This window comes from Lithobates pipiens, unplaced genomic scaffold (genome assembly GCF_037356315.1).
Source record: "Lithobates pipiens isolate NorthernLeopardFrog02 unplaced genomic scaffold, aLitPip1_a1.2 Scaffold_8, whole genome shotgun sequence".
Lineage (NCBI taxonomy): Eukaryota > Metazoa > Chordata > Amphibia > Anura > Ranidae > Lithobates > Lithobates pipiens.
The window spans coordinates 523,943,615-523,962,726 of record NW_027507903.1 but is presented as its reverse complement, the minus strand read 5'-3'; positions in this window follow the sequence as shown (position 1 = coordinate 523,962,726).

Here is a 19,112-nt window from a genome sequence, read left to right as displayed (position 1 = left end):
GCCATGCTGCAGCGGCTGCACACGCAGCAGAGGGCCATCAATGAGTACCTGTGTGCCTACGGCACCAGGACAGGGTCAGGGGGGCTATTTTCTTCCCCATGCCAGTGGGCTATGATCCGAGATGCATGCACTGTCCTGTCACCATTTGAGGAAACCATCAAACCACGAGAATAATGAGCAGTGACAGTGCATGCATCAGTGACACTGTACCTCTTGTCCACCTCTTGGAGCATACGCTACATGGAATAATGGACAGGGCACTTGAGGCAAAACAGAGGCAGGAAGAGGAGGACATCCTTGCCTCTCAAGGCCCCCTTTATCCAGACAGTGTTCCTGCTGTTCCACCAATCACACAGGAAGAGGAGGAGGAGGAGGAGGAGGAGGAGGATTGTGTCAGCATGGAGGTGGTGCCTGGCACTCAGCATCAGCAGCAGTCTTTTAGGGATGATTTACAGTCCCAGTACATGGCTGGGAGGAGGTGGCTGCGGATCATGTCGTCCTTAGTGACCCAGAGGACTCCGGACCGAATGCCTCAGCTAACCTATGCTGCATGGCCTCCCTGATCCTGCAAAGCCTGCGGAATGATCCTCGTATTCAGCGGATCAAGGAGAGGGATCATTACTCGCTGGAAACTCTCCTTGATCCACGGTAGAAGGGTAAGGTTGCGGACTTTATCTTGCCATCGCAGAGGGAGCAGAGGATGAGACATCTCAGGGAGGCCTTACAGAAAGGTCTGTGCAACGTGTTTCCAGAGACTGGGAGGTTACAAATTCCTGGTCCTGGACAACGTGTTGTTCAGGCTTCCGTCAGTCACAGAAGGATCGTGGAGAAAGTGGCCATCTGACCGATGCGTTCAGACAATTTTTTAGTCTGCAGTCCCAAGGTATGATCGGTTCCAGCAACCATTGCCAGCATCTGATTTACGTGGTGCAGGAATACCTAGGGGCAAGATCAGACTTGGACACCTTTCCCACCGAAAATCCTCTGGGTTACTGGGTCTTGAGGATGGATCACTGGCCAGAGCATGCACAGTATGCAATTGAGCTACTGGCCTGTCCTGCATTCAGAGTTCTTTCGGAAAGCAAATTCAGTGCTGCTGGAGACTTTGTAACCAATCAGAGGGTGCGCCTATCCACTGACTCGATTAATCGACTGACCTTTATAAAGATGAATCAGTCTTGGATCACTACCAACTACCAAGCACCTGAAGTTGATGTAACCAAAAAAATTTTTTTGAAATGTCACATCCCTTCAAGACTGCCTATGCTGATGCTGAGTGACTATCCTGTTATGCTGACTGACTATCCTCTTCCTCCTCAATGATCCTGCTGATAGCTTGGAAGAACATTTTTGGTTCTTGGCGCTGCCACCAGTGGCCAAGGCCCAGTTTTTCAGCTACAGGGGCATGTAATTACAATTTTTGATTCAATACTTTGCAGCAGGGCTCATTCCTGCACTCAAACTAGAGTATCTATGAGGAGTTGCAGTGTCGTGGCACCAGCACCAGTGCCTAAGGTCCAATTTTGCAGCCCCTGTTTAATAGGGCGTGTAATTCCAATTTTTGATGCAATATTTTGTAGGAGTGTTCGTCGCTGCGCTCAACTACAATATTTGTGAGTGGTTGCAGTGTCGGGGCACCAGCACCAGTGGCTAAGGCCCAATTTTTCAGCCCCTGTTTAACAGGAGCATGTAATTACAATTTTTGATGCAATACTTTGCAGCAGGGCTTATTCTTGCTCTCCAACTAGAGTGTCTGTGAGGTGCTGCAGTGTTGTGGCACCAGTGCCCAAGGCCCAATTTTTCGGCCCCTGTTTAACAGGTGCATGTAATTACAATTCTTGATATAATATTTCACAGCAGGGCCCATTCCAGCGCCCACCAAGAGTAACTGTGAGGACTTACAGTGTTGTGGCACCAGCACCACCACCACAACCACCAAAGGCCCAATTTTTCTACCACTGTTCAACAACGGCATGTAATTACAATTCTTGGTATATTAGTTCACAGCAGGGCGCTTCAGCGCCCACCAAGAGTCACTTTGAGGGCTTACAGTGTTAACTTGTGAAAACACCAACACCTTAGGCCCAAATTTCTGCAGAGCATATAGGGCAGGCCCCTACTTTCAAACATCCAACTTACAAAAGTCTTCTACTTGCAAACGGAAGGAGACAACAGGAAGTGAGATGAAATCTACCCCTAGGAAGGGAAATTCTCTCCTTTAAGAGTCGATATGGGAAAAACGTGTCTCCTCTCCACTGATGCTTTATCCCAATCCTTGTTTTACTAAAAACACCAAATTTTCAAAAAACATTGGTCATTGGGACAGAAAGTGAGGTAAAATCTTCTGAAGAGGTGCACAAAATGTTACAGGGGTGATAACCCTTCCCTATGTTTTCAAAAAAGCTTAAAAATATATTTTTTGACTGGAGCTACACTTTAAAATGTACCAGTTCAAAATTACAAACAGATTCTACTTAACAACAAACCTACAGAGTCCCTGTGTTGTTTGCACTGCCTGTATACTGCTGTTCTGAGTATATAGGGCCTGGGGGTCCCACGCCTTTCCTTTTTTAAATTTGGGTACGGGGTTCCCCTTAATATCCGTACAAGACCCAAAGGGGCTGGTAATGGGCAGGGGGCAACCCATGCCATTTTTCTCAATGATTTTCATCCATATTGCCGGAACCAGACATTACATTAAAACGGCAAACAGTTTTAAATGACTTTTTTTCCCTTAGAAATTTCATTTTTTACAGGGACTGTTCTAAACACGGGAAACATGTGCCACTTCACAGGCATACTTTTTTTTTCACTTTAAGCATTATTAACCACTTAACAACCGTCCCATAGCCGAATGACGGCTACAGGGCGGTTGTTTAACTCTGGGAGGCCGTCATATGACGTCCTCCCAAAATTCCGCTCTGGCGCGGCCCCTGGGGCGCGCACTCGAGAGCATCTGTGACCGCCGGGTCCACAGGGCCCGGCGCATCACGGATCACGGCTCATCGCGGCCGTTTACCACATGATCGCTCCATCAAATTACGGAGTGATCACTTGTAAACAAAAATGTTAAAAATGTTATGACGCCGGTTCCTCCCTCCCCCTCTCTGTACCGATCAGCACAGCGGAGGGGGAAGAGATCGGTGTCAGCAGCGATGTGGGCTGCACCTGCAGTGCCCACATCGCTGCGCACTGAAATTTAACCCCTCAATTCCCTGCCAATACTCTGCAACACCCGCAAATACTCTGCAACACCCGCAAATACTCTGCAATGCCCACAAATACTCTGCAACACCAGACAATACTCTGCAACACAACACTCTGGCAATACCCGCAAATACTCTGCAACACCCGCCAATACTCTGCAACACCCGCCAATACTCTGCAACACCAGCTAATACTCTGCAATACCAGCTAATACTCTGCACTACCCTCCAATACTCTGCAGTACCCGCCAATACTCTGCAGTACAATTCCAGCCAATACTCTGCAATACCCTGCCATAAATTGCCATACCCGGAGATATACAGCCATACTCGGAGATACCCAGCCATACTCGGAGATACCCTGCAATACCCAGCCATAGTTGGTGATACCCAGCCATAGACACACCCCCCCCTCCAGCCGCCCTCCGGTGCTTCTACCGACTCGCCAATACGATCAAAGCCAGAATCTTTTTTTATTTTTTATTTCAGGCTTCCCAGCTTAGAGGTGAGATGCGGGGTCTTATTGACCCCATATCTCACTGTAAAGAGGACCTGTCATGCCATATTCCTATTACAAGGGATGTTTACATTCCTTGTAATAGGAATAAAAGTGATCAAAAAATGTATTTTTGGGGAAAAAAATGTCAAACTAAAATAAATAAAGTAAAATGAACAATACATTTTTTTTTTTTTAAAGCGCCCCTGTCCACATGTGCTCGCATGCAGAAGCGAACGCATATGTAAGTCCCGTCCACATATGAAAACGGTGTTCAAACCACACATGTGAGGTATCACTGCGAACTTTAGAGCGAGAGCAATAATTCTAGCCCTAGACCTCCTCTGTAACTCAAAACATATAACCAGTAAAAAAAAATTAAAGCGTCGTCTATGGGGATTTTTAAGTAGCGACGTTTGGCGCCATTCCACGAGCGTGTGCAATTTTGAAGAGTGACATGTTAGGTACCTATTTACTCAGCATAACTTCATCTTTCACATTATGCAAAAATTGTGTTTTTTTTTTAAGCACAAAACTGTTTTTTTTTCGAAAAAAAGGTGCAACGACCACCATTGTATTCTCCAGAGTGTTTGCTAAAAAACATATATAATGTTTTTGGGGTTCTATGTAATTTTCTAGCAAATAAATGATGATTTTTACATGTAGGAGAGAAATCAGAAGTCAGAATTGTCCTGGGTGCTCCAGAACGCCTGATGGCGCTCTCTGCATGTTGGGCCTCTGTATGTGGCCACAATGTGTAAAAGTCTCACACATGTGGTATCGCCGTACTTGGGAGTAATAGCAGAATGTGTTTTGGGGTGTAATTTGTGGTATGCATATGCTGTGTGTGAGAAATAAACTGATAATATGACAATTTTGTGAAAAAAAAAAAGTAAAAAAAATCTTGATTTTGCAAAGAATTGTGGGAAAAAATGACAACTTCAAAAAACTCATCATACCTCTTACTAAATACCTTGGAATGTCTTCTTTCCAAAAAGGTGTCATTTGGGGGGTATTTGTACTTTTCTGGCATGTTAGGATCTCAAGAATTGAAATAGGCCGTCAGTACTTCAGGTGTGATCAATTTTCAGATATTGGCACCATAGCTTGTGGACTCTATAACTTTCACAAAGACCAAATAATATCCACCAATTTGTACTTATTTTTACCAAAGATATGTAGTAGTATAAATTTTGGCCAAAATTTATGAAGAAAAAATTACTAATCTGCTAAATTTTATAACAGAAACAAAGAAAAATTCATTTTTTTACAGAATTTTCGGTCTTTTTTCTTTTATAGCACAAAAAATAAAAAACCGAGCGGTGATTAAATACTACCAAAAGAAAGCTCCATTTGTGTGAAAAATAGGACAAAAATTTCATATAGGTCCAGTGTTGCATGACTGAGTAATTGTCATTCAAAATGTGAGAGCACCGAAAGCTGAAAATTGGTCTGGTTATTAAGGGTTAAAATCAGTGCTCCCAAAAAAACTGCAGTTTTTAAAACTTTTTTTTGCATTGGTATATGTCCCTTGGGGCAGGACCCGGTCCCCAACCCTTTTTAGACAATAACTTGCATATTAGCCTTTAAAATTAGCACTTTTGATTTTGAACGTTTGAGTCCCATAGACTTTAATGGGGTTCTAAAGTTCATGCAAATTTTTTGTCCGTTTGCAGGTTCTGGCACGAACCAAACTGGGGGGTGTTCGGCTCACCTCTACCCTATCCCTAACCTACACTATATTAGGCTGCCTGCAAGTCGGCACCTTTGTAGTGTGTTGTTGGTGTGGACGGAGAGAGAGTGTCATCTAAATTAATAAATAGCATGAAATTAATGCAATGATGTAAAATGTAATAATTGAGTAGACTACAACCGGAGAGCATGTGCAATGTATACCCACTGTGGGTGAATATGAGGCAAACCTACCATATGGTGGTAAACTAAAAGATGTAAATAAATCTAAGTTACCTTGTGTATAGTTCTATAGCTGTAGACATGCCCTGAGTCCTGCTTGTGTAGATGGTCCATCTGAAATGGTCAGCTGGCTAACCCAGACAGCTTGTATCCCCAGAAAAGGGCGGATCCCCACCAACGTCATGAAGCTCCAATTGGTGGAAAAAAAAAAAGGAAAAACAGCTCCATGCTCAGGTGTGTGAACACACTGAGCAGAGCAAACAATCATGACGCCGATGCACAGGAGGCAGGACCCCACCCCTATGCAAGGGGATGGTGAGGGAAGGGAAGAGACTGCTGTGCATCGCAGCCCCAGAGTCAGAGAAATTACCCTTCACTCCCCCCATCCCCCCAGCGACAAATGGGCCCACCCAGGGCCAATGGAATTGCAATAATAAATTACATCCCATATACTATGTCTAATAAACCTATATATCAGCAATAAATGCCAGGGTATGAGATTATAGAGGTATATAATGATTCAAAAGTTCTAAAAACAAATGGCTCATTGTAAAAGGAAAAAATGGATACAGTTTAGCTATATCTGGCTGCAAGCCATTCCTGGTGTACTTTTTCTAATATACTTCACACAGGCAGGTTATTCAGTTAGATATTAGTAAAAAGGAAGGGGTGGATGGCGCTACCTGTATCTAAAGAGTGACCTGTCAGATTTAATTATTATATGACTTATAGAGAGAAATTGAAATAGGTCCCAATTTCACTACCTGTATCTGTCATATATACTATAAAAAGAAAATTAGTGGCACACATAAAAATTATAAATATATAAAATATTCAGGTGACTTTATAATGTGTTTGGAGCACATTATAATTACAAAGTAACAGTGGAGGTTGGACATTATAGTCATTAGTTATACAGCTGGTGGCTTCTTAATACATTTATGGTTACTTTTCTGATATATTGAATATTTTATATATTTATAATTTATAATGTTTCATTAATCATAGTGGGAAAAAAATTCTCTTTTTATAGTATATATGACAGATACAAGTAGTGACATTGGGACCTATTTCAATTTTTCTACCCCTATATATAATTCATTAGGTTATTCAGTTAGCTGCAGTGTATTATATATATATATATATATATATATATATATATATATATATATATATATATATATATATATATATATATATATATATATATATATATATTTTTTTTTTATTTATTTATTTTTTTTTTTTTAAATACACTGCAGCTAACTGAATAACCTACCTGCCAGAAGTATATTAGAAAAAGTACACACATATATATATATTTATACAGACAGTCCCGTATATATATCTGACTGCAGGCCGTTCCTGGTGTACTTTTTCTAATATACTTCAGGGAGGCAGGTTATTCAGTTAGCTGCAGTGTATTTAATATATATATATACAGACCTACAGCAATGTCTCCTCTCTACTTACTCCCGACTCACCTCTCCCAGGAGGAAGTAGAGAGGAGACATTGCTGAAAGTGGAGGAGTCTTTTTTCTTTTCAAGCAATTATTGGAGAAATTGCCCTGTGGAACATTTGAAAACCGGTCTTAGTGCAAGATTCCGATCCAGTGTGCTACAAGGTCCATGAATACATGCTTCAGGCTACTGATGGATCAGGTTATATGCTCATTACGCTTTGCCATCTGATAAGCGCATTATTATCCTGGTGGTCGGGCATGTTTCTTCACTCTACAAAGCATATGTGAAGTCACCGTGGTGTTTTTTATCAGGACCCTTGTTTGGATTCCTTTTTTTGCTTTCTATAAACACCATTTTCTTATCTTTGCTAATGAACACTCTCATGACATTGTCATTATTTGCAATTGAGGATTAATGGATATGGACTTATAGATGTGGTTGAACTGGTCGAATATTTCAACCATTCCTTATGTATTGATAATTTCTGTTTTATGGTTATTTTGATTATTTTATTTAGTGTAAATTGGCGCAGCTGTTCAATCGTTTTTTCGAATGCCTGTGTGTGTATCCCACCTGAGCTGCGGCCTATAGAGTTTTTAAGGATTCTTTTGTTAATAAATTTTTTAATTTTGTCAAGCACGGTTTATTTTTTCCACATGCACTTTATTAGCTTTATTGCCCTTCTTTGTACTCTCTCCATTTCCAGTACATCCTTCAAGAGGACTGGTGCCCAGAACTGGACAGCATACTCTAGGTGTGGCCGTACCAGAGTCTTGTAGAGCGGGAGAATTATCATGTTATCTCTGGAGTTGATCCCCTATTTAATGCATGCTAATATTCTATTTGCTTTGTTAGCAGCAACTTAGAGTATGGTATGTATGGTAGAAATAACCCCACATTTAGTTTTTTACATTTTGGGGTCCCCTATAAACTTCTATATCAAACCCTCATCTAGGATAAGGTTCTGGTATAAATAATAGACATGTGCAGGGTAAAATATTTCGTTTCAGAATTTCGTATTCGTCTGAAAAATTAATTTATTTAGTTACTCCCGAAATTCGTTTTTATTTATTTAGTTTTTTGTTCAAAAATTGCATTCGTCCGAAAATCCACATGAATTACGGTCAAATCTGTCTTTGAAGGCTTATGGGGTCTGTCGAATGTATAAAGAAGATTAGACGGAGCCAGTATATAGCATACTTCGTGTGAACTTTAGAACCCTGTTAAAGTCTATGGGACTCCAACGTTCAAAATCTAAAGTGCTAATTTTAAAGGCTAATATGCAAGTTACTGTCCTAAAAAGTGTTTGGGGATCTGGGTCCTGCCCCAGGGGACATGTATCAATGCAAAAAAAAGTTTTAAAAATGGCCGTTTTTTTGGGGAGCAGTGATTTTAATAATGATTAAAGTGAAACAATAAAAGTGTAATATTCCTTTAAATTTCGTACCTGTGGGGTGTCTATAGTATGCCTGTGAAGGGGCGCATGTTTCTGGTGCTTAGAACTGTCCCTCCACAAAGTGTCATTTATGCAGGAAAAAAAGTCCTTTAAAATCACTTGCAGCTATTATGAATTGTTGGCTCCGTAATACAGAGAACACTCATTGAAAGTCATTAATAAAAAAATTAAATACATTTTTAAAAAAAAGTGTGGGGGTCCCCCAAATTCAATTACCAGGCCCTTCAGGTCTGGTATGGATATTAAGGGGAACCCCGCGTCAAGTTAAAAAAAAATTGACATGGGGTCCCCCTAAAGAGCCATACCAGACCCTTTATTCGTGCACGCAACCTGGCAGGCCACAGGAAAAGAGGGGGAGACGAGAGAGCACCCCCTCTCCCTCCTGAACCATACCAGGCCACATTCCCTAAACATTGAGAGGATGCTTTGGGGGTCTCTGACCCCTCAAAGCACCTTGTCCCCATGTTGATGAGGACAAGGGTCTCATCCCCACAACCCTGGCCGGTGGTTGTGGGGGTCTGCGGGCGGGGCTTATCAGAATCTGGAAGCCCCTTTTAACAAGGGGACCCCCAGATCCCGGCCCCCCTCTGTTTGAAATGGTAAGGGGGTACAAAAGTACCCCTACCATTTCACAAAGAAAGTGTAAATTGTTAAATAAGACACTTTTGAAAAATTCCTTTATTAAAAATAAAAAAAAAGATTCCAGCTGTGGTAATCCACTCTTGCTATCCAGCGACGGATGATCATCTCTCCGGGGTCCAGTGATGGCTGATCTGATCCAGCGCAGCGAATCCATCCATCTTCTGTCTCCACGGAGGAGACGCTGCGGGGATCCTGGTGGCCTGACGTTTGTTATATGTGGAGGGCGGGGCCACCCATCACCTGACCCCGCCCCCTCTGACGCAAGGGTAAACCCGGGCTTCCCCAGTGAGGTAGGGGTGACCCCGCCCCCCTCTGATGTAACGGAAACCTGCCTGTGTCACATCAGAGGGGGGCGGGGTCACCCATACATCACGGGGAAGCCCGGATTTCCCCTTGCGTCAGAGGGGGGCGTGGTCAGGTGATGGGTGGCCCCGCCCTCCGCATATAACAAACGTCAGGCCGCCGGGATCCCCACAGTGTCTTCTCCGTGGACACAGAAGATGGATGGATTCGCTGCGCTGGATCAGATCAGCCATCGCTGGACCCCGGAGAGATGATCATCCGTCGCTGGATAGCAAAAGTGGATTACCACCGCTGGAATCTTTTTTTATTTTTTTTTATTTTTAATAAAGGAATTTTTCAAAATTGTGTTTGTCTTATTTAACTATTTTTTACACTTTCTTTGTGAAATGGTAGGGGTGATTTTGTACCCCCTTACCACTTCAAACAGAGGGGGGCCGGAATCTGGGGGTCCCCTTGTTAAAAGGGGCTTCCAGATTCTGATAAGCCCCCCGCCCGCAGACCCCCACAACCACCGGCCAGGGTTGTGGGGATGAGGCCCTTGTCCTCATCAACATGGGGACAAGGTGCTTTGAGGGGTCACAGACCCCCAAAGCATCCTCCCAATGTTAAGAGCATGTGGCCTGGAATGGTTCAGGACGGAGGGGGCCGCTCTCTCATCCCCCCCTCTTTTCCTGCTGCCTGCCAGGTTGCGTGCTTGGATAAAGGGTCTGATATGGATTTTTAGGGGGAATGACACTTTGTGCAGGGACAGTTCTAAGCACCAGAAACATGCACCCCTTCACAGGCATACTATAGACACCCCCCAGCTACGAAATTTAAAGGAATATTACACTTTTATTGTTTCACTTTAATCATTATTAAAATCACTGCTCCCGAAAAAAATGCAGTTTTTAAAACTTTTTTTTGCATTGATACATGTCCCCTGGGGCAGGACCCAGGTCCCCAAACACTTTTTAGGACAGTAACTTGCAGAATCTTTTCTCTCTGTCAAATCTTTTTTCTCTGTCGAATATTTTCTCTATATAATCTTGGACTAATAGAGGTAAGGTTAGGCACATTCGACCACAGGTTCTATAGACACAGATTGTTATTGTCAGAGTCTATATCGAACTGTTGTAACAACGAAAACTAAAATAAAGCATTTATTTATGTCGGATCTTTCGTTTTTCGGATTCTGTGCTTTCGTTATCGTTTTTCAAAACGAAAACGAAAATACCTGAAATTCGGACGAAAATGCATTCGGACTTAAACGAATGCACATGTCTAATAAATAAAAATTAAATGTGACCAGCACACCAACATGTTGGTTTCAAAGTGCTGAGCTCTTTATTCTTGTATGATCACATAACATTTTGGGACCACTCAGGGACTCCTCCTCAGGCATGTCATCATTTCCATAGGCAGCCCATACCTAAGGAAGGGTCCCTGCCTAGTCCCAAAACTTGGCTTTTCTATGTGATCAGGCAAGAAAAAAGGAGTAAAGAGCTTTGCATTTTGGAATAAGTTGGTTGGTGTGCTGACGACATATTTCTTCTATGTTGTACACTGTGACCAGACAGGAGTCATTACAGCATCCTTTTAACCCCCCTGACGGTATTCCTGAGTCTGGTTCGGGGTGGAATTTTTATACCAAAAACGGTAACCCCGAGCCAGACTCGGGACCGCATCGCTGGATCCAGGAGTAGGTTTACTTACCTTTTCCCTCGGATCCAGCGTTGTCTCCCCGCTGTACGAGCGAGCCGTGTCTCGCTCGATCTATCACGGAGCCGATATCCGTGCCCTGCGAGCATTGTGATGCACGGGGACGGAGATCGGCGCCAAATTCAAAAAGTGAAATACACAGTATACATACAGTGTAATGTAATCTTACAGATTACATTGCTGTATGTAATTTTTTCACATCCCCTTTGTCCCTAGTGGTCTGCCCAGTGTCCTGCATGCAGTTTTATATAATAAAAACTGTTCTTTCTGCCTAGAAACTGGAGATTATCCATAGCAACCAAAACTGTCCCTTTACATCAAAAATGATTTTAGACCAGCTAGAAAACAGCGATAATAAATTGGAATCACTTGCAGAATTGAGGGATAGCGATTTGTAGGGAGATCCGTCATCAAATACTGAAAAGTAATGACAGTGACAATTCTGCAACTGAGAAAATTTCAGTGTTTTTGATTTGATTACATTATTGAATAATTTTTATTATTGTTATATTATTATTTGGTACAATTATTTATAATTATTTATTATATTATAATTTATGATTTCATTTTTCAAACTTTATTATACCCGGGATGTCTGCTAGACTCTGGTTTGGACAGATTTAAGAGAGTTATTCCTAAGAATTACAGGACTACAATATAAAACGCCAAATTTTCATGCAAAATAATGGTACCGCTTTTAGCACCTAAAATCCAAAATAATCGTACCGCCAGGGAGGTTAATAATATGGTTGATTACGGTATGGTACGAGGTTTCAAAATGTAGTCGAAAATTCAAGATATAATTCAGTAACATAGAAGTAAAGACATACCACCCTTTGACCCATAAAGGAGTTCAAAGATAATTGTCTACCTTAAACCGACCACATGTTGAAGCGTTCCATAACAGGTTATGTCCATGTTTAAACCAGTAAACTAGGTGACAAGTAGGTAAAATAGGAATGGATATGCAGGCGTTATCTCATGAAAGATGACTAGAGACTATCGCAAGGTGATAAGATGAATCAAGGGTGGACAAAAGCCATTAAGAAAAGTTAGCGAAGTAAAGAAAGACAGAGGAAGGGGGACATAAAAAGGATGGGTGAGTGTTGAGGCTAGGGATAAGGTTAAAGTATAACTAAAGGCAAAACCTTTTTTTCCTTTTGGATAGAGTGGAGAGGGATTAGAACACCTGTCTTTTTATTGCTGTCTGTTACCCAATTAGGGAGATTCACCCTCATTTATCCTGTTTACCATTATTATTGAAAGTGAAAGCAAAACAAAATTGCAAATTGTGGGTTGTCCCCAGAAAAGTAATAGAGGGGAAATCTTCCAATGGGAACACTAGTTTCGGTGACCTGGGGATTCCCCAAGGAATTCTCTTAATATGCAGGGATTTCCCCACACTTCCTGTTTGGCTATGGGATAGGAAGTGAAGGGAAATTCTGAAATGGTTAAAAAAAATCTGACAGGGATTTTAACCTTTCCTTTCTTTATCCAATATGAAAAAAAAAAAGTGTTGCCTTTAGTTCTACTTCAAGGATGCCATTAGTTTAGATGAGAATTAGGAAAATGTGAAGGTATGTCTCTTAGGACCTTATGGGCGGAATTATAATACAGAAGAGACATGCTTTGTCTCTTCTGCATTAAAGTTACCTACCTGCCTGCCCACCCTGTAAAGTGAGCTGCGCCCTGTACAGCGAGTTGAGAGATACATGCCAGCTGCCCGATGATGTCAGCGGCCTGGCTGGGAGCTCGGGGGTGCCACATTGCTGGAGCCAAGGCGAGTATAGTTCCACTGTAAAGAGGTTGTAAACCTCCAAAAAAACAAACAAAAAACTACCTGCAAGATAAAAGCATAATGAGCTAGTATGCATTGTATACTAGATACTAGCTCATTATGAATTATTTACCTTAGAACAAAGCCCTGCAGTGGTGCCCGCACACCGCTGACATGGCCAAGGTCTTTTCTGGGTTTGCAGGCTCTAGCACTGTGATTGGCCTGAGCCGTGACAATGTCACTCCCGCGCATGTGCGCAGGAGCCGCTGATCATGGCACAGGCCCTGAAGAAACAATACAGGCAGATGTTTCTTCAGAGCACATGCACCAATTATGTATATGGGCTTGGTATACAGTAAATATCTCCTAAGAGGTGCAAGTCTAGGATGTATTTACAGTACTTATAGGTAAACCTTATTATAGGCTTACCTATAGGTACAAAAACACCAGGGTAGTTTACGTCCTCTTTAATTCATTCAGAATTTTATGAAATTCTTCATTTAACTGTACTTCACGAATTGTTTGATATCTGTGATCCATGATAGATGACAGCCCAGGACATGGCTAGTGAGCAGAGTACAATTTGTTATTGGGATTGTACATGGTCTGTAATGCATAAGCAAAACAGCATAATTTTCCAATGGCAGAGAGTGAAACTTGTGGCATGAATTTGACTAAAGTAAATCAGACTCATGAGAAATACGTACATTCATATATTGTGTGTTTTAGCTTAAACTATCCCTATTTATTTATTTTTTATGCATTGCATGTATGAGTCATGTGATGTTTTTGTTAGCGACTAAAGTTTACTATAATGATTTGTCTATTAAGGATTTTAAATAGCTCTGGTCTAGTTATTGTAATTATTTTATATACTAAAAGCATGCTACAGAAAACATCTGCCTTCACATCATTTTAAATAATAAGCCTTGTCAACCTACAACATTGCTTATTCAGCTTGCCATCATTTCATTACCATTGTCCTTATTTACTTACTTTCTGCTCTCGTAGTTTATAGTGAGTACATTACTTGGAACTGCATTAGCTCTGTTGTTATACCAAAATGAGTGCTACTTGACCTAAAGAATGTATGATTTCTTGAAAACATGTTCTGAACAGGGATGGGCGAATGGTCCGGCCCGAGAATAAGTTCAGTGAACACCGAACAATATGCAGTGTTTGCAGCAAATTCGAAAGCCGCGGAACACCATTAAAGTCTATGGGACACCAACATGAAAAACCAAAAGTGCTAATTTTAAAGGCTTATATGCAAGTTATTTTCATAAAAAGTGTTTGGGGACCCGGGTCCTGCCCCAGGGGACATGTATCAATGCAAAAATTTTTTTTTAAAACGTCTGTTTAGTTCCTTGTTGGGGTGCCTGGGCAGGGGGCGGTGTTCCTCGCTCTTGATCCAGCAAGTTATATATTATATATCACACTTTTTACCTTGGTTATCATGTCTGTTGTATACAGACTTTATTATGGAATAATCCTCAAGACTGTGTCATAAACTGAGGAAATGCATGGCTCAGCGAATATTTTTCCACATGTTTTTTCACTTATGTTCTGTGAAATATTCATTACAAACGTATTGATTTAAAAAAAAAAAAACAGTTTTTTCAGGAGCAGCGATTTTAATAATGCTGAAAGTGAAACAATAAAAATTAAATATTCCTTTAAATATCGTGTCTGGGGGGTGTCTATAATATGCCTGTAAAGTGGCACAGTTTTCCCGTGTTTAGAACAGTACCACAGCAAAATTACATTTCTAAAGAAAAAAAGTAATTTAAAATGGATCTCGGCTGTAACGAATTGTCGGATCTCGGCAATTTAGATAAAACTCATTGAAAAAAACTGCATGGGTTCCCCCCCCCCTCCCCCCCACAGCCCATTACCAAGCCCTTTGGGTCTGGTATGAATATTAACCGCTTACCGCACGCCGGCCGTCAAATGACGGGCAGGCGGCGCGGCTCTTGTTCTAGGTGGGCGTCATATGACGTCCGTCCATTTAAACAAGGCATGCGTGCGAGTGTTTGCGTACAGCCCTGTACCTTCGGTGGCAAAGTGTCACAGAGACCACTCTCGCCACCAAGGGTGGTGAACTGCCATTGGGCATGGCTGTTTACCACGTGATCACAGATGGTACGGCCCCATTTTGCATGGCGCATTCGCGCGTTCGCAAGCGCGCTGCGTGTGCACGTCGGTGGCAGCGTGTTCCCGGGAACATGGCTCATCACCAACTATGGTAAACAGCCATTGGCTGGCGGCTGTTTACCATGTGATCGACTGTGATCCTTGCACAACCGATTACTAAGTGTAAACATAGAGCGGTAACAAGATGTTACTGGGTTCTCCTCCTCACACACGGATTGTGTATGAGAAGGAGATTGCGGTAACATCTCATTACCGCTTACAGTACACCAACACACACTGATTGCCCCCCCCCCAATAAAGAGGACTTGTTACCACCCATCAAAGTACCAGTCACAGTTCATCTGAGTACCCGAGTACCTGTCACAGTCCATCTGAGCACCCGAGTACCTGTCACAGTCCATCTGAGTACCCAAGTACCTGTCCCAGTTCATCTGAGTACCTGTCACAGTCCATATGAGTACCTGAGTACCTGTCACGGTTCATTTAAGTACCCGAGTACCTGTCACAGTCCATCTGAGCACCCGAGTACCTGTCACAGTCCATCTGAGTACCCAAGTACCTGTCCCAGTTCATCTGAGTACCTGAGTACCTGTCACGGTTCATCTGAGTACCCGAGTACCTGTCACGGTTCATCTGAGTACCCGAGTACCTGTCACAGTCCATCTGAGCACCCGAGTACCTGTCACAGTCCATCTGAGTACCTGAGTACCTGTCACAGTCCATATGAGTACCTGAGTACCTGTCACGGTTCATTTAAGTACCCGAGTACCTGTCACAATCCATCTGAGCACCCGAGTACCTGTCACAGTCCATCTGAGTACCTGAGTACCTGTCACAGTCCATATGAGTACCTGAGTACCTGTCACGGTTCATTTAAGTACCCGAGTACCTGTCACAGTCCATCTGAGCACCTTTCCCCCACAGATGTCTTTCAACTTGCCCCCGAACTCGCACTGAAATGCGGGTTTGAAATTGTGCAAGTTCAGCTGAACTCGCACAATATCAAACGCGTCCTCAGTGTGAACGGGGCCTAAAGAATATATCTTTAATGAGAGGCTCACATTAAATCGGAATAAAATGGCATTGCTCCTAGTAAACAATCTTCTGCTTAATCCATCTTGTTCCAGAATTTTTTCCAAATTTGCACACAGAATGTGCACCGCAACAAGCAACTTGCGCTGTGGTGCGCTGTGTCGGGAGAAAAAAATCTCTAAATCAATGCTCTGCACATTGCTATACACCCTTTCCATTTCAAACAAACTTTGCATAAAAAGAGGGATTTTTGGTTCACATCTATTACAATACATGTTTAGGCTGGCCAACTGCGTCAAAGTAATCCCTCTCTGGCCAGTTTTTTTTTTTTTTTTTTCCCTATACATACAGAGCAAAGCATAGCGGTTCCAGTATAAAAACACTGCAGCTACAGGGAAGAAATTCTTGGTGGTGTCATCTTGTCTTTTGACACAGGGTACAAAGCTTGATGGTTTCTATCAAAAGAGAGACGCTATAGGTGCAGGACACAAGTCCTTGGTGGTTTCTTCTGTATGTATAGGAATTGATGATGGCATGTTTTGCAGGTAAATTCTATAACTCCCAGTTGATCGAATTATTCTGTGGAACAACCATCTGTGGTGAGCTGTCAGTGGGCACATTGCCTGTGTAGTAGCTTTCAAATCCCCACTCTTCTATTCTATATGGCATTTGCAGGATAGATCAATGACATTCTGACTGGTCATCGCCAGCACTGAACATCGAGTGCTGCAGATATAAGACGGGAGCAAGGATTTCAAATCCCTGGACTACTACACGTGGGCACTAACAGTTCATCACCCTGGGAGGTAAGTACAGCTGATGGTACAGTATGGAACTCACCTGTTGATCCAGAGGAAGGCAAAAAACCCTTATGAAGCATGGTATAATTTGCTCCAACAGGGAAAAAATCCCTTCCTGACCCCCGAAGGCAATCAGATTACTCCCTGGATCTGCCATCTGTGGTGTAAAGAATGGTGGTAAAAATTCTGTGATGTTAAGAAATTGTCAGAATTCATAGAATTGTTTTTTCTGAATCTTCGCTAGACGATGTCATTGTCTAATGCAAATTCACATACGTGCCCACATGCCGTTTATATATGTGAACTTAGGTAAGTATATCTCCTCTCCTGGATTCTTTGATGGTTTTGGCATTATATCCGATGGAGAAAGTTGGTCGTCCGTTTCCATGTCCATGGGCTGTAAAAAGAATGAAACACAATGCGTCATATTCAATGTTTATAGATCTCTGGACTTATTGTTTAATAATTATCAGCTCTCCCAATACAGACTAGAGCCAATCTCTTCTTCCTCATTTCCCTGTAGTGAGAGAAAAGATAGGACATAAATCTAGAAGCAGACTATGGGGTTGATTTACTAAAATTGAGAGTGCAAAATCTGGTGCAGCTGTGCATGGTAGCCAATCAGCTACTAACTTTAGCTTGTCCAATTAAGCTTTTACAATAAAACCTGGAAGCTTATTAGTTTCTATGCAGAGCTGCACCAGATTTTGCACTCTCCAGTTTTAGTAAATCAACCCCTATGTGTCTATGACCATCACTTCCACCACATGGTGATGGGTGACATCACATCTCAAAGACCCCATAGAGATTGTATCATTTACCATTGTACCATCTCTATTCCACTCATAACTGTGCACCATTGTGTCTGGCGCCTAGAAAGTTATGTTCTTATCTTCTCTCATGGAAAAGGGAACAATTGACTGGTTAGTCTGTAAGGTTTTCCTGCAGGCTGGATTACCTACATGTTCCCTACATTATCTGTAAGGACACAACATTGCTCCAATCTATCAGATATATAGTAATATCATCCCATTAGGATTTGGGTACTTACCATGTCCACTTGGAAAGGGGGCGATGCTTTCCCTTCTTCTAGTTCTTCCCAGTTGATGGATTCCATGAAAATGTGGGATTGGATGTCTTCACTGATCCCCAGTCTCTCCTCCGGATATTTGCAAAGCAGCTATAAAATAATGAACAGTTATCAGAGGACTTGTATACATGAGTAATAAAAGTTACATCACTTGGCTCTGTATACATTAGGAAAGAACTCTGACTACTGTGCGTCTCCTTCTGGGCGGTTCTTTTCAACACAATAGAGCATCTTAGCGCGTGAAGACATACATATAGGCTAGTACAGGTGCTGGATGCAAAAATAAATGTGTTTCTGATTTGATAGAATTATGAAATGTGCATATCAGTGATTTACCCATGTGACATCTTCTGCCCCCTCAGTCCCATGATAAAGTGTTTCCATGATTGTATAACTGAACCTTTACCGGGGGGACCAAGAAGCCAAACTACCCAACAGTCAATGACCAGACTTGTCAGCAAATATACAATAAACCCCTGTTGCTATTTAGAGTTTAAAAAAGGTCTTCTCCTACTTACTCCTTTTATGAAGTCCGCCAGGTCCGGGTCCATGTCAGGGGGGTAATAGGGATGGCTGAAGTTCACCTCTCTTCTGTATTCATCAAAGGTCATGCTCCTAAATGGCATATGATTTGTGGCCAAGATGTAGATGATGACTCCTAATGAAAACCAGTCAGGTTCAAACTGGTAAAAGTCATTGTTGACAACCTGCCAATCCAAAGAAAATACATCAATAAGTACATTGGTCAGTACAGAAAAACAGAATACATCAAAGAAGCCCATAGGCTGACACCATTATCTTGTAGGAAGCACAAGCCCCCCACCCCCCCAACTTAGTCTTTTATATACAATCCCTTTTATAATGTATATTTATCAAACACATATGCTAAGGGAAGTATTTATAAAACTGCTGTGTGTTCTTTAAATGGCCATACTGCTGCTTTACAAAAATACATCTTTATAAAGCAAAGTGGAGTGTGTTACAAAGGTGGCTGGCTTCTCCTGGACTTTGAACATTAATAAAAGGAATGGGTGAAAAGAAAAATCAGAGTGGTATTTGATGAATTTGGATATACTG